Source organism: Solanum verrucosum, unplaced genomic scaffold (genome assembly GCF_900185275.1).
Source record: "Solanum verrucosum unplaced genomic scaffold, falcon-dt-bn FXZP01000003.1, whole genome shotgun sequence".
In the NCBI taxonomy this organism is placed as follows: domain Eukaryota; kingdom Viridiplantae; phylum Streptophyta; class Magnoliopsida; order Solanales; family Solanaceae; genus Solanum; species Solanum verrucosum.
This window is the reverse complement of record NW_026020120.1, coordinates 867,080-892,100: the sequence shown is the minus strand read 5'-3', so window position 1 is coordinate 892,100 and position 25,021 is coordinate 867,080. Positions and strand designations below refer to the sequence as shown.

Sequence of the window (25,021 nt, the reverse complement as noted above, 5' to 3'; positions counted from 1 at the left end):
TCAGATATTGATGATTTGATACGCAACTAATCAAATCTGGATGGCATTGCAATTTTAGTATTTTTCTTCATTTAGTCACTTATATTTCACACTATAGTTTGTTTGAGAAAACTTATTCCATGAAAACAATTCTATTGGAAACACTGTCCTTAGAAATAAGTTTTACAATGTATAAATATAAATTTAATCGGATTTTAACGTAAATATCCACTGAAAAGCCCTAAAACAAGCATAAATTCTTTATAATATAAACAAATAGAATATTCATAAAATTCCACTTTTTTTATATTTATCTTCCTTTTCCCCATGCAATAAGTTGAGTGATAGTATGTTACTCTTTAACATTGCAATGTTAGTATTTTTCTTCGTTTTGTCACTTATGTTTGCTTTGATTTTCTTTTTCTTTATCTAGTATCTTAAATTTAATGATCTAACTAAAGCTAATGAGTGTAAAAGTTTCAAATAATCTAATCTGGATCAATTTGGTACTACTAAATAATATCTCAACTCATTTCTTCTAACTCCTCCAAATATTTGTATATGCATAACAATTTTGATAGCTTGAACGCATAACACAATTAGGCATATACAACTCTAACATGTTTGGTGCAATTCATGCAAAAGGAAAGAGTCAACTTGAAGAAAATTATGTTTCGCCTTTTCCTTTCTATTCACTTCTCGTAACATAATTTTTTTGTCTTTCTTTATTTTGTTACTATCTATATTACAATGCGGAGAATGTCAATATATTTTACATCCATCTAATGTTAAGAAGCCAAGGATGGGCCGGGAAACTATAACACTATAATGACAGTTGTATTTGCAAGTCCTATTAATATTATTGCATAGTACTATATTCAAATCAAACAAGGAATCTACAAAGAATATATCCAAATCTAGTCATGGAAAACGAAGATCATTTTCATCGGAGAAGGAATGGACAAAACAATAATAGCGGAAAAAAGGAGGTGGAATAGGGACGTACTACACTACTACCAGGGGTAAGTTGATCAGATATATAACTCAAATTAACCATAGAAATATACGTTATTATTATTGTTAAGCATGTGTAGTATATATGACTATTGTTTGTTTGATTCCTTTAAGGGGTTGATAAAATACACTTCATGGCACAAGACATTACCTTTCCAAGCACTTCTGGAGCTGCTAACCATCAAGCAGTAGCTTTAAGTGCTTCTGGTAACTCCTCCACGTTCTATAGTAGTCAATTTGATGGTTTTTAAGCTACCGTATACACACAAGCTGACAAGTAGTTCTATAGTGTATAATTTTGGGAACCGTCAATTTCATTTGTGGTGATGCAACTGCGCTGTTTCAAAGTTGTTTAATTGAAGTATGGAAGCAACTGAAAGGTCAATGCATCGCAATCATAACACAACAAAGAAATGACAATGGAGCAACAACACTCGTATTGCAGAATTGCACATAGAGATTAGCAACTCCTGATACAGGGGACAATGTAGCTATGTACTTAGGTCGGCCATGCGGAAAATTTTCACATACCATAATTATGAAGAGTTACTTAGATATGTTGATAAATTCAAGAGGATGGATAGAATTTGAAGGAAGTTTAGAGTTCAGTCATACCATTTTGAATACCACAATAAAGGAGTCGGTTGTCACGACCCAAAATATACCCTAGGCATAACATGGCGAATAGAACCTCAAGAAGCCTTACACAAGCCACTTAGAATACATCATACAAGATAAGAGAAATAAAGAGTTCAAACAAAAGAATTTCACATTTCAAAAGAGTTTGACAAAGCGGAGGTCTAACAAATGTCTCAATAAGCCTTCTAATACATCACAAAAAAAGTGCTTGGGACGTAACTCATACATTACATACAAAGTCTTAAAACAGAAATGAAACTAAGCAATAAAAGTGTCTCGGTCCTCGAAACATGAGGACTCATCAATCTTCAACGTCAATGGAATCAACTAGCAACGAGTATAGGAGGTAGGAGCGTCAGACCCTATATTAGTGAAACAATGTTGGCACAAATATATATTAGTACATTTAATGTACTAAATATGGGGTAATATGCATAAAGCAGACATGCTAGCATGAATGGCTTACAACATGTAGGCATGATAATTCTAGAACATTCAAAGACTTAAATAAGAAATGTCATGCAAATCACGAAATATGGTCAATTACATTAACATAAAGGGCATAAGAAAAACTTTGAAGGAACATTGTAATTTTTTGTGATATTAGCTTTAACCGACAATCAAACCATGAGAGCTATCTCATGGAATCTGATATATCCCTCATACCAAAAATGGGGAATCTACTTGCCAAGGTAGAACTCGTACATGTCATATTTTGCTAAAATGGATTCACTAGCTAGGTAATTTAAGACAATCCTACGGGGGCATGTAGATTGAGACTAGAGGTTGCTACTAGAGAGTACCCTTTTTGAGCCTCCACCTCAATGCCCTCTCTGTGCTATGTCCAAATCACAAGGGAATAGATAACAGTCAAATATCAATAAAACATAGGAAAGGCAATGTCGTGAGGCTTTCCCAGGGGATGTTTTCTATTTACATTCCCGTCTCTTAGAAAGAGCGGCTAAACGATCGGACCAGACAGGCGCAGGTAGCTTGACCGCCTTACCCGTCATTGAAACACAAGCTGGAGACGAGCAATACCAATCAACACTTTTCAAGATCAAAACATATAATAGCTTCTTAAACATAATACAAAATAGATGAGAAATCCTTTCAACAATGTGAGTCCATATGTGAGAAATACCTTTCACAATATCACTGTTACTTTCCTTTCAAAGCATCCCCAAATCATTTACAACAATTTCACAAAAACATGCATATCTTCATAGGTTCATAGATGAAAATAATAATTTAGGCATAGGTCAACATATTTATAACTTAATATCATGTATTAACATTGTATCATGTACTAGAAGACTCAATTTACGATAAAAAAAAATCAAAATTGAATGAAACTCATAAATATTGGATTGAAACCCTAATTTAAACAATTGAATTTGAGATTGAGAAATTAGAAACTTTGGGGACCCCATTGGAAAGTTGATTTCATGTGTGAATACCCACATACCTTGATGCTAAAAGCCCACAAAGAATGATGAATTCGATACTTGAAATTGAACCCTTGTTTCTTCTTCTTCTTCTTCCTTAGGTTTAGAGAATTTGGGGAGGGTGAATTTGGTTAAGTTTTGGGAAATTAAACGAATGCGGTTTAAGTAGGTAGTTTTAGGGCCTAAAATACTTATATATATGTCTTAGGATGAAGGCCAAAAACACTTATTTTAGTTTTAAATAATTAGGAAAAAAATTCAAAAGCCCCTTAACATAACTGTCGAAGTCTCTCTACAGTTCGGACCTATAGGACCGTACTGTTTAACTGTAGATAAGTTCCGAAACCTTTTATTTGGACAAAATTTTGACGTGACGTTTCTAAGGCTCGTGGGTCTTTCTATTTACCGTAGAAACCAACTTGACCTCTTAAAATATCACCAAATCTGAGTCCCACCTATGAGACATACCTTGGAATCGTCCAAGGAATGATGGGCCGTCTTGGTAATTCGTAGAAAAGGTACTGGAACTTTGTTTATATATTTTATTTCCTATGGTTTCCAATTACGGCATGTAGAAGCCTCTACTGTCCGAAGATGGGACCTGTAGAATCGGACAGCAACCCAAAATTCCTTTTCTTTCTTTTTCGAAATTCTAGGTGTTACAATATCTCCCCCTTTGGGACATTCATCCTCACATGGAACTAATGGCAGTACAAGGAAGGTAGGGAAAGAGACCTAACAGCCTAACATAAATGCAACTTCACCAAATTTACAATATCAAGGAGGAACATCAACTCAAAGCTTAAACATATTCAAAATATCATTTCATGAGGTATGCATGCAGTTCAAACTCAATGTACATAGTCATGAAGAAATAAATGTAACTAAATCAAAATCACAAAAGCAAGTTTTCATGAGCATGCATGCATGAGAAAACACGAGAATGACTAAGACGCATGAAACCATAAGGATGAACCATCTCGGAGGGAAATAGATGGGGATAGCGAGACATCATATTGGCCTCGGCCTCCCAAGTAGCACCCTCAACCCTTTTATTCCTCCATAAGACCTTTACAGATGCAACTTCCTTATTTCTCAGCTTTTTAAATTGCCAGTCTAAAATCTCAACGATTACTTCCGCATAATAAAGGCTCTCCTCTATACCAAGACTCTCCGATGGTACAATATATGTCCGATCACCAACACATTTCTTCAACAATGAGACATAGAAAATCGGATGTACCAATTCTAAGTCATTAGGCAAATCAAGCTCATAACAACTCTATCAATACGCCTCAATACTTTATATAGACCAATATAACGGGGACTAAGCTTCCCTTTCTTACAAAACCTCATGACACCCTTCCTAGGTGAAATTTTAAAGTAAACCCACTTATCAGCATCAAACTCAAGATATCTCCTTCTAACTTTGGCATAAAACTTTTGTCGACTTTGAGTCATTTTCAACCTTTCTCTAATAAGTTGAACCTTCTCCGTAGCATCATGTACAAACTCGAGACATATCAAAGCAATCTCACCAATTTAAAACTAACCTATAGGAGAGCTACACCTCACATCGTAAAGAGCCTCAAATAGAGTCATACCAATGCTTGAATTATAGCTATTATTATAAGCAAACTTAATCAAAGGTAAATGATCAACCCAATTACCCTTGAAGTCAATCACACAAACCCTCAACATATCTTCCAAAATTTGGATAGCACGCTCTTCTTGCCCATTGGTTTGAGGAGGAAATTCCGTACTATACTTAACACGAGCATGAAGGACTGTTTGGAAAGACTTCCAAAATTAAGAAGTAATCTAGGTACCATGATCAGAGATAATGGATAAGGACACTCCATGCAACCTAACCATCTTCTTAGATATAACATAGCATAGTCATCCGGGGAATAAGAAACCTTGACGGGAATTAAGTGAGCTGACTTCGACATACGATCTACAATAACCCAAATCGAGTCATGTTGCCACCGGGTGTGGGGTAAACCAACATTGAAGTTCATATTCAAGTCATCTCACTTCTAAGTAGGAATACTAATATCTTGGGACAAACCACCCAACTATTGATGCTCAACGTTCACTTCTTTGAAATTCAGAAACCTAGCCACAAATTCTGCAATATCCTTCCTCATTCTATTCCTCCACTAGACCTACCACAAATCACGCTACATCTTGGTGGCACCCGAGTAAATGGAATATCGAGAACTATGGGTTTTGGATAAAATTTCCTCCCTCAAATAATTGATGTTGGGAACACACAAACGACCTTGATATCGAAGCATACCATCTCTCCTTTAGGAGAAAGCCTCAATGGACTATTTAAGCACCACTTCTTTCAACTCAACCAATATCCAGATGAAAAAAATGACATTACCAAAACTCATAATAACCATATCCAGATGAAAAAATTATCTTTGGAATGTGATCTTCCTTCACACTCAATTGGTGATAACTTGACCGGAGGTCAATCCTAGAGAAGTAACTTGTACCTTGAGGTTGATCTAACAAATAATCTATCATTGGAAAAACATATTAAATCTTAATGGTAACCTTGTTCAATTTTCGGTAGTCAGTACACATGCGTAGTGAACCATCATTCTTTCAAACCAAAAAATTGGAGCACCCCATGGAGAGATACTCAGTCTGATGAAACCTTTATCCAACAATTCATTCAATTGTTCTTTCAATTCTTTAAGTTCTACCGGAGTCATACATTAAGGAGGAATAGAGATAAGTTGTGTATCTAGGAGAAGGTCAATACCGAAGTCTGTTTCCCTTTCAAGAGGAATAGTAGATAGATCATATGGTAACACATTCAAAAACTAATTCACAACGGGGACCGACTCAAGAATAGAGTTTTAAGAATCCGTATCCCTAACATGTACCTGATGATATATGCAGCCCTTAGAAATTATCTTTCTAAATTTTGGACAAGAAACAAATAGACCCTTAGGTATAAATTTTCCCTCCTTCCGCACTAGGACAGGTTCATTTGGAAATTGAAACTTGGCCATTTGGGTTTTATAATCAATAGAAGCATTACAAGAGTGGAGCTAATCAATGCAAAGAATAACATTTAAATCTAACATACCAAGCTCTACAAGATCAACATGACTAACTTTATGGGATAAGGAAATGGGTCAATTTCAATATATCTGTTAGCTACAATTGATTCACCAGTAGGTATAAAGCCATAAAAGGGGTCTATCAACACATTTGGAAGAACATCAAACCTCGTAGCCACATAACCACAAATAACATCACAAAAGACAAAATACAACCGGGATCAAGCAAAGCATAAACATCAAGATGAAAATCTTTCAACATACCGGTAACAACATCGGGAGAACCCTCTTGATCATGTCGAGTAATAAGTGCATAGAACCGGTTTTGCTTTAAAGCACTTGAATCAGAACCAATAGGCGAAGCTTGCCTACCATCCTTTCCCTTGTCAACTCTAGATTGACAATCTCTCAAGCGGTGACCACTTTTACCACAACCAAAGAAAGTATCTGTACCCATCAAGAAATTTCCCAGATCACTCTTACCACATTCTAGGCATGCTGGAACCAAAGAACCATTAACACAACAATTTCCTCCTTGAGGCTTAGAGTTAAACACACATCCCTTTTTTAACTTAGAAATTGAAAGAGTGGAGGAACCTTGACTGGAAACCTTTGTTGGAACCTAGAACGGCCATGTCCATTAAACGTTGAATGTGAAAAGTCACCATCACCAATCTTTTCCTTCTTTGCTTCCCTAGACCTTTCCATAAGTTTCTCCTCTTCAATTTTTTGAGCATTAATAATTAGACAAGAAATGTTCATTTCCTTAATGAGCACGGTGGTATGACATTCATTAGCCACCATTTCGGACACACTCGAAACAAACTTTCTCATCTTTGCCCTAGAATTGGTTACCATAGTAGGAAGATACCTAGACAATGAGTAAACTTCAACGTGTACTCATTCACACTCATATTTCCTTAGCGAAGGTTGATGAATTCGAGTAACTTTGCGTCCCTAATATCAAGGAGAAAGAACCTATCTAGGAAAGCAATCTTAAACTTCTCTCAATCAAGAGGACCCGTATCAACCGCCCTCTCTTCCTACCCTTGGTTGAACCAAACTTGAGCAACACCTCTAAGTTGATAAGCTGTCAATTACTCCTTTTACATCGGTGTCCCTCCCATGATCATCAAAACTTTATAGACCTCATCTATGAACTCTTAAGGATCTTTCTCAACCTTAGACCCATAAAACTCCGAGCGATTCATTCTACTGAAGTCCCTAAGTCTAGTTTCCACCGTACCCATATTTGTGTTCACGGGGACCATAGCCTCTCTATCTGGTTGAGCCGTCATGGATTAAGCCAATACTTGAAAAGCTGCTCAAAACTCTGCAATAGTAACCTGTTCAGCCAAAGGATCGTCCAGAACTTTTGAATCTTCTTGAGGAGCTTTTTGTTCCATGTTCTCATTCAAACTCCTTCTAACATATTTTCTTCGAGGGCCATCTCCTAAAAATCATCAGGTAAGAAATATGAGAGAGACATATAGAGATATAATATATCGCACGACTTTAGAGTGATGGAAGAAGTTGAATTTCCTAAACGTCTTATAACATCCTATTCATAAATGTGGCGCGCTTCACAGTCATGAACACGATTCTACTTGATGTGGCTTATGAGACATCCTAGGACCTTTCTAAGCCTTTTGCTCTAAATACCAAGTTTGTTAAGACCCAAAGTATGCCTTAGGTGTAACATGGTGTATGAAACATCGAGAGGCTCTACACATGTCATTTAGCATACATCATACAAGATAATAGAAATAAATAGTTCAAGCGATAGCATTTCATATTCCAAAAGAGTTTGACAAAGAGGAAGTCTAACATAAGTCTAATTAATCTATCTAATACATCATAAGAAAAGTAATTGGAACGTAACCCATAAATTACATACAAAGTCTGAAAATGGAAATGACATAAAGCAATAAAGGTATCTCAGTACTCGGAACATGAAGACTCAGCAATCTTCAAAGTCAATGGAACTAACTAGTTGACGAGTATGGGATGTAGAAGTGTCGGACCGTACATTAGTGAAATAATATAGACACATGTATGCATTAGTACGTGGAATGTACTAAGTATAGGGTAGTATGCATAAAATAGATATGATAGCATGAATGGCTTAAAACATGTAGGCATGATCGTTCTTTAAAATTTAAAGACATAAAGAAGAAATGACATGCAAATCATGCAATATATCAAATACATTAATATAAAGGACATAAGAAAAAACATTGAAGGAGCATAGTCATTTTGTGGGATATTAGTTTTAACGGACAGTTAGATCATGAGAGTTATATCATGGAATCTGGTATATCCCTCATACCGAAAGAAGGGGGTATCTACTTACCAAGGTAGAATCCATACATGTCATCTTTTTCTAAAGTAGATCCACTAGCTAGGTAATTTAAGACAATCCTACGAGGATACATAGTTTAGAGGTTTCTACCAGAGACTACCCTATTTGAGCCTCAACCTCAAAGTCCTCTCGGTGCTAAATCTAAATTTAACGAAATAGATAAAAGTCAAATATCAATAAAACATAGGAAAGAAAATGATCATTAACAATCCACACTTTTCAAGATCAAAACATAGAATAGCTCTTTAAAAATAATTCAACATAGATGAGGAAACCTTTCACCAATGTCATGACCCAGGGGTACACCCTAGACGTAACATGGTATACAAGACCCCGAGAGGCCACATATAAGCCACTTAGCTTTCATAGTCAAGATAACAGAAAATCATTAAATTTAAAACATTTTCAACAGCAACAAAGTCTTTAGAAAATGAATGTACATCTTTGGTCGTATCTATTCTACTTATAATACATCACATTAAAGCATTTAACTAGACTGGTAGACTTAACTTAACTATGGTTAGTTGTAACTACTTTTACTAACTGAATCTGTTACTGACACATACTAACAGATTCTATAGCTAATACTACACTAACTCCTTGCTTCATAACACCCATCCTCAAATTGGTGGCTAAAATAAATCTTTTACCCCCAGCTTGGACATTAGACGTAGATGTGTTGCTTTCCATAACCCTTTAGTAAGTAGGTCTACCAACTGATCTCTTGTTGATACATGATTAGTCTTGATCATTTTTTGTTGTAGTTTTTCTCTGACAAAGTGATAATCAATGTCAAAATGCTTTGTTCTTTCATGAAAAATAGGATTGGATGCAATTTGGATTTCAGCCTTACTATCACAATAGAGTTGAACTGGCTGCTTGATGTTAATCCCTAGCTCCTTATATAGACCAATAAGCCAAGTGATCTCTGCTACTGTTGATGCCATACTCCTGAATTCAGCTTCAGCAGAACTCCTTTCTACTGTCTCTTGTTTCTTAGATTTCCATGATATGAGTGCATCTCCAAACTTCACCAAGTAACCTGTTACAGACCTCCTTATTTGTAGACAAGTACCCCAATCAGTCACAGTAAGCAGTAAGTAATTCTGAGCTTTGGGCAGGCATAAAAAAACCTAGACCAGGAGATGTTTTAATGAATTTAACTACTCTAAGATTTGCTTCCATGTGAGATTCTTTTGGGGCATCCATATATTGGCTCAAGACTTGTAGTGCAAAAGATATGTCTACTCTGGTCATTGTTAGATATAACAGCCTTCCCACTAACCTTTGATATCTTCCAATATCCTTCAAAGGTTTATCTGTTGGAATAACTTCTGATCTATGTACATGTTTATCATACTCAATAGATGTCAGTCTTACATTAGGATCCATTGGTGTATGAACTGGTTTTGCACCACTCAAACCCATTTCAGAGATTAGTTCCAAAGCATACTTGAGTTGATTCATCACATACCCCTCCTTAGTTCTAGCAAACTCAATGCCAAGAAAAAACTTCAGTTCTCCCAAATCTTTCATCTTAAACTTAAGTTTCAGATCATTTCTAGTCTGTTCAATCAAGCTGCTACAACTACAAGTTACTAGAAGATCATCTACATACACAAGAACCACCACCAATTCTTTTCCCATTGTTCTAGTAAACAATGAGTAATCATAATGGCTTTGAACAAATCCCAACTGAACTAATGCTTCAGTTAACTTAAAATTCCATTGCCTAGGTGCTTGTTTGAGCCCATAGAGAGATTTGTGCAGTTTGCAGACTTTGTTAGACTCCTCCTATCTGCAAATACCAGGAGGCACAACCATATAAACATCCTCAGGGAGATCACCTTGAAAGAAAGCATTGTGCACATCCATTTGAAAAACCAACCAGTGTTTAGCAGCAGCCACAGCTAGTACAGATCTGACAGTAACCATCTTGGCCACAGGAGAAAAAGTCTCAGTGTAATCCAGGCCCTCCTTCTGATTAAACCCCTTAGCAACTAGTCTGGCTTTGTATCTATCAACAGCTCCTGAGGCTAAGTACTTTACCTTGAACACCCACTTACAACTAATAGGTTGCTTGCCAGTAGGTAGCTCAGTGATGCTCCAAGTATGATTATCCTCAAAAGTAGAAATTTCAGCTTGCATGGCCTCTACCTACTTAGGTTGGACTACAGCTTCCTCAAAAGAAGTAGGCTCAGAAATACTGGAGTAAGCAGCTAATGTTGCACCATAGGAAGTAGTGCGATAAGCATAAGAGACATGATTGGAGACAGGATACTTGCAGGAGGCTTTAGGCTGAGCTGTCAAGAAATCTTGCATCCATATTGTTTCTCTCTTCTTCCTCAATTAGTGAATCTCCATTACTGATTCTAACATGCTCTGATACCATGTTAGAATCAGTAATGGAGATTTACTAATTGAGGAAGAAGAGAGAAACAAATATATATTGAGCTACATAACTAAAAATGAATGAATGTACATCTTTGGTAGTATCTATTCTATTTATAATACATCACATTAAAGCATTTAACTAGACTGGTAGACTTAACTTAACTATGGTTAGTTGTAACTACTTTTACTAACTGAATCTGTTACTGACACATACTAACAGATTCTATAGCTAATACTACACTAACTCCTTGCCACCTCTTACTCTCCTATTAAGAATATAGGGGATTGCCTCAAATCCTTCTCATTTAGGGGTCATGGGTAATCAGTTCTAGGCTCATCAATTTCTTAGTCATTTAGTCTAGATTCATTTTAGGTGAGAAATCCTTTCAACCTAGAATCATTCAAGGTAAGAGATCCTTTCACATTCATACTTAAGCAATACATATTGGAACTATCCCTTCAACAACAATCATATCAATCACCATCAATTCATAACATATATGCTTCACTCTTAAGTAATACTTATCATGATAATTCTATATGCATTACTCTCAAAGCAATCCATCTCATTATAATCATATATGGTTCAATCTCAAAGCAATTCATAATGTACCTTATTCCTCATACAAGAATAAATCTGAATCCATAATTTCCATTTCTATGGATCAAAACCTATTTATATCCATTTCACCTTACAAACATGGGTTAAGCATGGGTACATGTAAATTCATCCTTAAATTATGTAATCCTATAATTTCAAGAATAAACAATCATAACCCAATAATTTGGATCAACATTCATCAAGACCCACAACATCAGAAGAAAACCCTAACTCAAATTGGGGAGTTTCTACTTTTCAATTGGGGAATCTTGGGGGCTCCATTGATGAAAGGATTCCATGGATGAAAAGTCATCACACCTTGATATCAAAGCCCACAATTTTTGAGGAATGGAGACTTGACCTTCACCCTAACTTCAACTCTTTCTTCTTCTTCAAGTTCTAGAAAGAGAAATATTTGAGAGGAGGAGCTTTGGATTTCTTTTGGTGTTTAGAGAGAATGACTTGAATGGGGGAGTTTTGGGGTTAAAATCACTTAAATAGGGGTCCTAGGCTTGGGTAAAACGACATAGTAATAATTCAGTTTAAACATGAAAAGACCAAAAAAAACCCAACTTTTAGTGGACTGAACCACCTCAACGCCAGGCTCCACGAATCGTGGGTGCTGTCACGAGCTGTGGTTCCAGCCGTGGTCCTAGACCAGTGGCTTGACAAACCAGCCTTAAACTCCCCCCCCACTACCCTTCCCACGGGCCGTCAAGGCCTTCATGACCCGTCAGCTGGCTCATGGGAGGGTCTCCATTTAGGCAGACTCTAGGGAGCTCACTTCCTCACCTTCACGGGCTTCACCACAATCTGTATTGCCTACCATGAGCCATCATGGTGCTCGTGGGAGGTGAACCTCCCTTGGCTAGCTACTGTTAAGGTCCATGGCTACAACCACGAGTCGGGGTGCCCTTCAAAGTCTGTCTGGGCCATTGTGGAGGGTTCCAAGACTCATTTCAAGGCTTGTGACTTCTCACTTAGTCCCTTGCTTAGGATACTAGGTTCCGGGGTGTTACAACCAATGTGTGTCCATATGTGAGAAATACCTTCCACAGTAACATTGACACTTTCCTTTCAAAGCATACCCAAATTATTTACAATAATTTTATAAAAAAACATTTATATCTTCATGAATCCATAATTCGTATGGTCATAGTTGAAAATCATAATTTAGGCATGAGTTAACATAATTCAACTAAATATCATGTATTAACATTGAACCATGCATTAAAATACTTAATTTGCAATAATCAATCACAATTGAATGTAACTCATAAGGATTGGACTGAAACCCTAACTTAAACAATTGAATTTGAGATTTAGAAATTCGAAGCTTTGGTGACCCCATAGAAGAATGGATTCCATGGGTGAATAACCACATACGTTGACGCTAAAAGCCCACAAAAAATGATGAGTTGGTGACTTGAAATTGAACCCTAGAGTCTTCTTCTTGTTTCTTAGGTTGAGAGAATTTGGGGAGGATGAATTTGGTTAGGTTTTGTGAAATTAAGAGAATGGGGTGTAAGTGGGTAGTTTTAGGGCACAAAAGCCTTAAATAGGTATTAGTATGAAGGACAAAATGACTTAGTTTTGATTTGACATAATTAGGGAAAAGAATCGAGAGATTCTTAAAATAACTGTTGAACCCTCTCTATGGTTTGGACCTTTCTACTGACCGTACTGGTCAACCGTAGAAAAGTTCAGATATCTTTTATGTGGAAAATTTTTTGACGGGACCTGTCTAGAGCTGGTGGGTCTGTTAACGGACCGTAGACACTAACCTTAGAAAGCAACTTGACCCCTTAAAATTTCACTAAGTTTGAGGCCCACCTACGAAACCTACCTACGACTTGTACAAGGAATGGCGGGCCGTCCTGGTGAATAATCGAAAAGGTACTCGGACTTGGTTTAAGATTTTAATTTCCCCTCTCCCTATGGTTTCCATCTACGCCCCCATAAAATCTTTTAATGTTCATAGATGGGACCTATAGAACTAGATTGCAGGCAAAAAGTCCTTTTGTTTCTTTTCTAAAATCTGAGGTGTTACATCCCTGCAAATATATGGAGACGTGTGAAGTGAGCATCAACTACTAATGATCCCAAGATCATATCAAAGTTTACCGTCAAGAATTCCATAAACGGTAACAAATGGATTCCCTCCACAGTTCCAAGTTACTTATAACTCCTGTAGATAGAAATAGTTTTCTACTTAATTATTTGCATAATTTCTTTTTACCTTGGCTTAATTAATTTCTTAAACAATTTTAAAAATTGTAGCAAAAATATATATGCAATGTCCAATTGGTGTTTAGTTGTTACACATAATGTGTTTTAGCTTACATCTTTCCTAATTCATAGTATTTAGGGGAAAAGGTCTGAAATACATATGAACTTTGACCGAACTTGTAGTAACAATACCAAAATTTTGAAAGGACCTTTTACCCCCCTGAACTATTTAATTGTGTATTTTAAATGAATATATGTGCCCACGTGGACTTCATAAATATTGCATCATTATAAATAGTAATGTGTCCATGTGAGCACATATATACCATTAAAATACACTATTAAATAGTGCAGGGGATAAAAGGTCCTCCATAAAGTTTGGTATCATAACAGTAATTTCGGCAGAAGTTGGAGTATTTTTCAGACTCTTTTCCCTAGTATTTATGATTTTAAATTGATTTATGTGAAGTAGTAAGGAAAGAGATTGTTTGGTCCTTGAACAGTTCTTTCAAAAAAAAGGATTGGTTGAATTTTCTTACTAAGACACTTCATGATTCATATCCATAGTTAGAAATGATTCGATAAATTCGTATCAATTTTGGTATTATTCTTTACATCTTAACCAATTTTTATGTTGATTTTTTTCAATATTTTAAGCATTTTAAGTTCATATGATTTCAAAAGAAAACTAAAAGCTATAGTTTGCAATGTAACAATTGCAAGTGTTGGTTCGTTATTTCACGTGGGGGTTTTGCATTGTTGTGGAATTTCATAAGGCCAACTATTGAGTAATGATTGGCACATGAATGAGTTATTACAATCAAATATATTATATAAATTGAATCGAGTTGCAAGAAAGTGAAGGTCCTGATGTTGTTGAATAAGTAATTTTAGTATCTCGTTATGATTTAAGTTCTAACATACGTCATGAACGTGGACTGGACTTCAGAACCATTACGGGCCCTAAACGTATCCTTGGCTTGGCTCCATACCCAGCAGAAAACTTACTCAACATACAATGAACTAAAAATTCAAGCTTTAACTTGGATGTCTCAAATGAATAACTAAGAATATAATAGAATATTCAACTAGCCAAATAGGCAGATCATGTCTTTAAAACATTTAACAAAGAAATGAAAAGACTCTTCAACTACTACTGTCTACTAGACAGTCTCTACTACTATGAGGGATGTCGGGACAAGATCCCCGATCATTCTAACAAAATAGAAATAATAAAATAAGGGATCCTTTGGAAGAAAGAAGGCTCACCAAACAACTCTGGAGCTGCAAGTGGTATCAATGAAGCACCTATTGATGACCTTGATCTCCTATATCTGCATCGTGAAACGATCCAGGAACTTAGGAAAACTGGCATAGTATGTGAATTAATTAATTAGGAAAAGACCCAACTGACCCCCCAAAAAACTACCAGGTGATGACCTACAACAACCACCCATTGACCAAGCCTTGGAATCTACGGTCCATCCTCCACGACCATCGATGGTCGTCAAAGACTATGTTTTTGGGCCATTGAACTACAGACCGTGACCACGGACCGTGGTCTAACCTAGATTCCACAGGTTTGGCCTTAGCTCTTGGCTTCAATTAACTTGCCAGGGTGGCCAACCCACGGACCACACCTACGGTCTGTGGTTCCATTTACAGACCGTCTATTGTACTTGTGGATGGCATCTGTAGGTTCTAAATTTTTGGTAGGCTTCCATCTATTGAGTCCGGGGTGTTACAATATCTTCCCCTTGGGATCATTCATCCTCGAATGAGATTCAAACTAGTTTTAAGAGAGTAGGAGAGGAGATAACTACCCAATCTAACAATGCAATGCATGTTACCAAGGAGGAATTATTTACTCCAAGCTAGGACGTTCTCAAAACATCACATAGGGGTGAATCTAACTCTAACAGCCCATCATGCATGCAATCTCATCAAAATCGTAATAAAGGAGGAAATATCAACTCCAAGTTAAACATACTCAATGTATCAAAAGGAAGTAGGAACTACATCTAACAAACCAATATGCATGAAATTTCAAAATTTCTCATGTTCAAGGAGGAACTATCTTCTCCAAGCTAAAACCATGTTTAACACAATCTCATAGAGCCAATATGCAAGTAGTTCTCAAAAGCATATCTAATGCATGTTCAGCAATCATCACATGAGGTCTATAGGCAACTCTTACTCAATGAACAATCAACATGAGAAGAATAAATCATATAAGTCATTTCTTTCAAAACATAAGCTTTTTCATGGATATGCAAAACATAAAGAAATCATGGAAAGCACATAAAACACACATGACTCCCAAAACAAGGAACAACCAGGAGGAACTCATTACCTTAAGCTAGAGTAAGAGTAAAAGGAAAGAACTGAGGATATCAGGACATCATATTGGCCTCGTCCTCCCAAGTAGCACCCTCAACTAAATGATTCCTCCATAGCACTTTTACGGAAGCAACTTCCTTGTTTCTCAACTTCTTGACTTTCCGGTCTAAATTTTCAACCGGAACCTTTTCATAAGAAAGATTCTCTTTAACTTCCAAACGCTCTAAGAAAACTATGGATGTTGGATCCCCAACACATTTCTTCAACATAGAGACATGGAAAACCGAATGCACCGATGGCAACTCGTTTGGCAAATCAAGCTCAATCTCATATGCAACCTTACCAACACACCTCAAAATCTCAAATGGGCCTAAAAAATGAGGACTAATATTCCTTTTCTTACCAAACCTCATTACACCCTTCGTGGGTGATATTTACAAGTAAACCCAATCATGAACATCAACCTCGAGATCCCTTCTTCTAACACCAGTATATGACTTTGGTCGACTTTGAGTCATTTTCAACCTCTCTCTAGTAATCTGAATCTTCTCTATGGCCTTATGTACATATTCTGGACCTATGAGAGAAACTTCACCCACCTCAAACCATCTTATAGGAGACCTACATCACCTACCATAAAGAACCTCAAATGGAACCATATAAATACTCGACTGATAACTGGTATTATAAGCAAATTCAACTAATGGCAAATGGGCATCCCAATTAACCTTAATATCAATCACACAAGCCCTCCACATGTCTTCCAATGTCTCAATAGTATGCTCCACTTGCCAATCGATTTGGGAATGAAAAGTTGTGCTAAGCTTAACCTTTGTACCAAGACCCTTTTAGAATGAACTTCCAAAACTGGGAAGTGAATTGGGTACCTCGATCGGAAATTATGGACAAGGGCACTCCATGCAACCTTACCATCGCTCTCAAATACAAATTAGCATAATATTCCGCCGAATATGAAAGCTTGACGGGAATGAAATGAACAGATTTAGTCATCTGATCCACTATTACCCAAATCGAGTCATGTTGTCGCCAAGTACGTGGCAACCCTACAATAAAGTCCATATTCACATCTTCCCACTTCTAAGTAGGTATACCAATGTCTTGGGATAAACCTCATGGTCTTTGATGCTCAACCTTACTTGTTGACAATTAGGACACTTAGCCAAAAATTCCGCAATAACTTCATCCCATTCATTTAATAAATCTTCCGAAAATGACTGTACATCTTGGTGGCTCCCTGATATACCGTGAGTTTACGGTATTTCTAATACAGTTCACTTACAAGTTGTGTAACCTAGGGCCGTTTTATATTGGTTTTTATGTGTTTAATCATGTTTTGCAGGAAAGGTGTTCAGGCGCGGAAGTTTAGAGATAGCTGAAGGAAATGCAGAAAAAGACATCCACGGAGGTCATCTACGGACCGTAGGTCCATTCACGGTCCGTAGGTGATAACCGTAGATCAGCAGGAATGTGTTGAGGACAAATCAGGGAAATCTGACCAAGTGTGGAACCATGGTGCCCATTGACGGTCCGTAGATTGATTTACGGACCGTACTGTTGATCCGTAGAGTGAGACTGCAAGGGTTCCAGTACCTGATTTTTGAAAATGCTAAGTATGGAGCTACGAAAGGGATTGACGGACCGTAGGTCGATCTACGGTCCGTGCTGCTGGTTCGTCGTTTGCTTCAGAGAAGCTAATGGTTGGATGCTGAAATATTTTCTAAGTCTCAAGTGACGGAAGGGACTTACAGACCGTAGATCCATCGACGGTCTGTAAGTCAGTCTCGTGGATCGAAGACGCGTACCTGAACAAAACTTTCCTTAATTTGTTTCCTTTTTTACTTAGGATTTGTTTTCTATAAATAGGGCATGTAAACCTCGTTTTTGGGGGTTAGACACTATTATTCTATTTTTACGTTGTAACTTTGGAGATTAATTTGCAACCCTAGCAATTATTGATTTCCCAAGTTCGTTTTGAAGATTTTGGCTTTGCAATTCAAGTTAATTTTCTGGGTTTATTATTCTCTTGACGTAAGTTCATGATTTCTCCATCTACAATTATGAATTGTGTTCTTGCTAATATGAGTAACTAAATCCACAACTAGGGTTGTGGGAACTATGATCGATTAACAAAGTATGAATAGTAAATAAGCAATTCTTGACTAGTATTTTGCATGCATTGATAATTCTTTCGTTTAGTAGTCTTTTTAACGGTGGCCAACGTTAGAACTCGCCTTGTTACTACTTGCCGGACCAAGGAGGTAATTAACAAGAAAAGAAGTATCAACATAGATTTAGTGTGATACTATCTAATAGGCTAGTGTCGATTGGTGCGAAGTAATAACTAAGCCAAACATCAATTATGATGTCTAATATGAGGTAAAGGTAAGGATTAGTAAATTATATACACACGTAGCCGGACCAAGGTGCGGGGTGAAATTCTCTAGATGCCGAACTAAGGATTTAGAGATACCTAACTTATCACTTTGCATGTAATACACTAGAAAAGGATTGCTATTACTAGGATTACTGCGTTATGAGATTATGGGGAACACGTGTACCCTAGTTATTTCTCTTATCTTGATAACAACCAAAGTTGAGTTTAATTATTGATTACAATATCACGTATTACTATTTGTTTCACACAAGCACAACCCCTTTTTTATTACCTGTTTCTGGAAATAATTTGACTAATTGAATATAATTGTTGGTTAAAAGTAAAGTCTAAACCATTTTCCTCGTGGGATCGATCCCAACCTACAAGTTGGGTTCTTTACTTGATAACGATCACTTATGCTTCTGAAAGGAGGTGTAATTTGAGCGTATCAAATTTTGGCGCCGCTGCCGGGGAATCTGGCTTTTAGATTTAGTTTTAACTACAATATTAAACGTTAGTCAAATATTTCCTAATTTTACTTTTTTTCTTTGTTTTTGTCTCTCTCAGGTTCAGACTCTAGTGTATGCCAAGTACACGGAGCCAAGGCGAACCACTTACTCCGTACGATCCAGAGTTGAACAGAACTTTGCGAAGAATGAACAATCAAGTACTTCCAGTTCATCCTATCGGAGGAAATCTAGATGAAGCAGTTGAGTTACAGCAGCCAAGAGTAGTTGGTGGGGAAAACCGGGGTCTAGCTGAAAATCAATTGGGAGATGCAATGAGAGTGCATGGTCCACCAGGCCCACAACACCATGACAACTATCGGGGCAACATCGACATAGCAGATTCCGATGGACCCATCGTCCTACCTCCTCTACCTCCAGGGCACACATTTGTGGTGACTAGTATTTTGATGCAGATGCTTATAGCAAGAAGCTTATTTTCAGGATCGCCATCGGAGGATCCACATGCTCACTTAGCCAAGCTCAGAGTGGTTTACAAAAGTTGTGTAGGCAGACCAGACTTGGATATGAACGTCATTGGGTTACGAGTGTTCCCTCTGTCACTGACAGGCGATGCTGTAGTATGGTTCACTGAGCTTCCTTATAACTCAATTTTCACATGGGACCAACTAGCAGAGGTATTTAAAGCAAAGTACTATCCAGTATCTAAGAAGCTCAATCACAAAGATCGGGTCAACAATTTTGTGGCATTACCTGGAGAGTCTGTGAGTAGCTCGTGGGACAGATTCACTGCTTTTGTAAGAAGTGTCCCGAATCACCGTATTGATGATGAGTCACTAAAGGAATATTTCTATCGAGGACAGGATGATAACAATAAAGAAGTACTTGACAATATTGCTGGAGGTTCATATGGTGATTGTACATACGCACAGATTGCTGAAAAATTGGAGAGGATCTCTCGCAACAATAAAGCGTGGAGCACTAGAAGGTCAGATACTGGGAGAAACACATTTGCTGTTCATAATGCTACTGTTAACTCTGCAGATGATATTCGTGAGGAGATGACTTAGATGAGGACAGAGTTGGGGTTGGTATTGAAGCATGTGAGTGGAGGAGCAGAAAAGGTAAATGCTGTAAATTACTTAACTAGAACTCCACCACCAGTTGAGGAGTGTTACTATGAAGAGGACACTTATGCGGTGAATGATCAGACGGGGGGTTTCCGACCAAACGCCCAAGGATCCAACACGGAAAATTGGTGCCAAGGTCAAGGGAACCAAGGTCGGAACTATGGAAATTACAACCGAGAGGGTCACTATGTCCGAGATGGGAACTTCAATCGCGACAACAACTACAACATGAACAACTATGGCAACAGAAACGATCGGGTTGGACCCTATGTTCCCCCTCAAAATCGGGAATCTGGTGCTAGGGAAGTTGGAGGTAATATGACGCGTATTGAAGATATGCTGCAAAGATGATGAGAAGGTTTGATGCTATGATAAGAATGTGAAGGAGATGAGAAACGACTTATCTGGTATTGGTCAAAAGGTTGATGCCCATGCAGTGTCAATAAAGCATCTAGAGCAGCAGATGACGCAGTTGTCTACTACAGTGAACCCGCGTTAACCTAGCACTCTTCCTAGCAACACCATCCAGAATCCAAAGAATGATGGACATTGTATGGCAATTACCACTTGAGGAGGTAAGCAAACCATAGATCCACCTATGCCGTCTGTGGTAGAAGTTGAGAATAGAAAAGAAGATGATGTGGTGAAAGTTAGAGAGGAGTCAGAGGTTGTGACAGAACAAGAAGTGGAGGTACCTCAGAAAGTGGTTCCCATACCTAGACCTCCACCACCTTTTCCTCAAAGGTTAGTGAAGAAGACTGAAGACGGGAAATATCGCAGGTTTATCACTATGTTGAAGCAACTTTCTATCAATGTCCCTTTGATAGAAGACTTGGAGCAAATGCCTGGATATGCAAAATTCATGAAAGATATGGTGACAAAGAAAAGGTCTGTGAGTTTTGAAGATGATGATAGATTGTAGCATTGTAGTGTTATTGCTACAAGATCTCTGGTGCAGAAGAAGGAAGACCTTGGTGCTTTCACGATCCTATGTACTATAGGGTTATTACACTTTGCTAAGGCATTGTGTGATCTTGGTGCTAGCATCAACCTCATGCCTTTATCTATTTACAAGAAGTTGGGTCTAGGGGATCCAAAGCCCACTGCAATGCGGTTACTGATGGCTGATCGGACTGTGAAGAGGCCCATAGGTGTGCTCCATGATGTGCTAGTGAAAGTAGAGTCTTTCATCTTTCTGGCGGATTTTGTGATCCTTGACTGTGAGGTTGATTTTGAGGTTCCCATCATCCTTGGGAGACCATTTCTTGCCACAGGGCGTGCGTTGGTTGATATGGAAAAGGGACAGATGAAGTTCAGACTGAACAATGAAAAAGCAACTTTCAATATCTGTAGATCCATGAACAGAATGGTGAGCTACAAACAGTATCTGCTATAACTTACAGAGTGGATAGTGGGTCAGAAGTGCAAATTGAAGAGCGATTAGGTGTTGAGGCATAGCACAGTCATGATGAATTTGGTAGTGATGGTATTGAAGAATATGATGAGTTGGTAGCCGCACTTGATAAGTGTGAATACCGGTCCAAACCAAAGAAGTATGAGCTAGACATGAAGAATCACGAGTCCCCACCCACAAGACCATCTATTGTGGAGGCACCGAAATTAGAGCTTAAACTCTACCACCGCACTTGAGGTATGTATATTTAGGCGAAGAGAATACTTTGCCGGTCATCATTGCAGCAGATTTGAATGCAAGGTAAGTAGAGTGTTTGGTGACTGTATTAAAGAAGTTAAGCGAGCGATTGGGTGGACTATTGCAGATATTATTGGGATTCCCCCCGGTATTTGTTCTCACAAAATCCAACTCATGCCAATCATAAGCCTAGTGTTGAGCACCAGAGAAGATTAAATCCACCTATGCAAGAGGTAGTCAAAAAGGAGATCATCAAGTGGCTGGATGCGGGAGTTATTTACCCATCTCAGATAGTAATTGGGTGTGTCCTGTGCAGTGTGTACCTAAAAAAGGTGGTATGACTGTGGTTCCAAATGAAAGAAATGAGCTTGTTCCAATGAGGCCTGTCACTGGATGGAGAGTTTGCATGGATTACCGGAAGTTGAATGCGTGGATAGAGAAAGACCACTTCCCTATGCCATTCATTGATCAGATGTTAGATAGACTTGCAGGCAAGGGTTGGTATTGTTTTCTTGATGGGTATTCGGGCTACAATCAAATTTCTATAGCTCCAGAAGACCAAGAGAAGACCACCTTCACTTGCCCATATGGGACTTTTGCTTCAAACGAATGCCATTCGGATTGTGCAATGCTCCAGCGACCTTCCAGAGATGTATGATGTCGATATTTTCTGATATGGTGGAGGACACTATTGAGGTGTTCATGGATGATTTTTCAGTGGTAGGTGATTCGTTTGATCACTGTCTAAAACATCTGGCCGAGGTGCTCAAAAGATGTGAAGACTGCAACTTGGTGCTGAATTGGGAGAAATGTCATTTCATGGTAAAAGAAGGTATAGTGTTGGGTCATCGAATTTCAGAGAAAGGTATTGAGGTTGATAGAGCTAAAGTCGAGGTAATAGAAAAGCTTCCACCACCTATCTCTGTAAAAGGTGTTAGAAGTTTTCTTGGGCATGGAGGTTTTTATAGGAGATTCATCAAAGATTTCTCAAAAATTGCACATCCCTTGTGCAAACTGCTCGAGAAGGAGAATAAGTTCTGCTTTGATGATGCTTGTCTTAGAGCATTTGGACAGTTGAAGGAAAAGTTGGTTACAACACCTATCATTATTTCACCATATTGGGAACAACCGTTTGAGGTAATGTGTGATGCGAGTGGAGTGGCGCTTGGTGTAGTATTGGGTCAAAGGCGTGAGAAAATTCTTCACCCTATTTACTATGCTAGCAAAGCTCTGAATGTGGCCCAGAAGAATTATACAGTGACCGAACAAGAACTTCTTGCGGTGGTTTTTGCATTCAAAAATTTCGTTCCTACTTGCTTGGTACTAAGGTCATCGTGCATACTGACCATTCTGCATTGAGGTATTTGATGGCGAAAAAGGATGCAAAACCACGATTGATCAGATGGGTATTGTTGCTGCAAGAGTTTGATTTTGTGGTAAAAGATAGAAAGGGAACCGAAAATCAAGTTGCCGACCACTTGTCCAGATTAGAGGAAGAGGCCATGCTAAAGCTTGGAGATAGGGCTGAAATTAATGATGCGTTTCCAGATGAACAGGTATTGGCTGCTTCTAATGATTTGATTCCTTGGTTCGCAGACTTTGCTAATTATTTGGCAAGCGACATTGTGCCACCCGATTTGTCTTTTCACCAAAGAAAGAAATTTATGCATGATGTGAAGAAATTCTTTTGGGATGAACCTTATTTGTATCGTAGTTGTGCTGATGGGATTATTCGTCGCTGTGTGCCTGAGGTTGAAATGTTGAGTGTACTTGAAGCATGTCATTCATCACCCGTTGGTGGGCATCATAGTGGTATTCGGACTGCACATAAGATTTTGCAGTGTGGGTACTATTGGCCTACCATCCACCAAGATGCTCATGATTTCGCCAAGTCTTGTGATCGGTGCCAAAGAGATGGAGGGATTTCAAAGAGACAAGAGCTCCCTATGAATCCCATATTGGTGATCGAATTGTTTGATGTATGGGGCATTGATTTCATGGGCCCATTTGTGAGTTCATATGGGATGAAATATATTCTGGTCGCGGTTGATTATGTATCGAAGTGGGTGGAAGCAGTAGCACTCCCCAACAACGAAGGAAAAGTGTCACCGCATTCTTGAAAAAGAATATCTTCTCCAGATTTGGTACACCAAGGGCTGTTATTAGCGATGGAGGCTCTCACTTTTGTAACAAGTTGTTCAAAACACTACTTGAGAAATATGGTGTCCGTCACAATGTAGCCACTCCTATCATCCACAGACTAGCGGTCAAGTTGAGGTGTCCAACAGAGAAATAAAGCAGATATTGGCGAAGACTGTGAACGCCAATCGAACTGATTGGTCAAGGAAGCTTGATGATGCTCTATGGGCATATCGCACTGCATACAAGACCCCCATAGGTATGTCGCCTTACCAACTTGTATATGGGAAGTCTTGTCATTTACCAGTAGAGTTAGAGCACAAAGCTATGTGGGCAATGAAGAAGTTAAATTTGGATTGGGGCACTGCATCTAATCAAAGGATGAACGACTTGAACGTGCTTGATGAGTTTCGCCTAAAAGCTTATGAAAGTTCAGTCTTATACAAAGAGAAGATGAAGAGGTATCATGATCAAAGAATTGAAAAGCGAGAATTTGTGGTTGGCGATCGTGTGCTGCTATTCAACTCTAGGTTGCGCTTGTTTCCAGGCAAACTCAAGTCCAAGTGGACTGGGCCATTTTTGCTCACAAAAGTGCTCTCGCATGGAGCGGTTGAGCTTGAAAATAAGGATGGAACAAGGTTTGTGGTGAACGGGCAAAGGATAAAGATCTATCTGGGAAATGATGAAACTGTGCAAGAAGTGATTGAGGCCTGCAATCTGATGAAGTCTGAATAATCAAGATACATGCGTCGTGCCGCGACGTTAAATCAAGCGCTGCTTGGGAGGCAACCCAAGATGTAAAATCTAGCCAACAATAGGGTTCTGTTTTACATTATGTAGTTTAGCTTTCTTTGATTACTTGCGTTTTTGTATCAATGTAGGTAGGGGTTTCAATATTTTAGTTCTTAGTGTTGGCTAGAAGTAATATAGGGTCCGTGTCTAAAAAGTGTCCAGAAAATGTAAAAAAAATAGCCTATTGGTTGCTTCATGTGCAGGTACACCACGCAAGAAATCTGCAGAAAATGGTCTGGTGCAGAGGTCTACAGACCCCATCGACGGTCCGTTGATTGATCCACGGACCGTCAATGGTATCCGTAGATCCCAGGTAAGTCCCTAACATTGTCCTAGTATAATTGTGATCTACGGTCCT

General features: G+C 38.3%; 1 protein-coding gene across 3 annotated transcripts in view; it reads right to left on the bottom strand.

The window, feature by feature from the left end:
- The window catches only part of LOC125825752 (elongation factor 1-gamma 2-like), a 1,064,241-nt gene that overhangs the window by 769,920 nt on the left and 269,300 nt on the right, over positions 1-25,021 (bottom strand). The window lies entirely within an intron of this gene.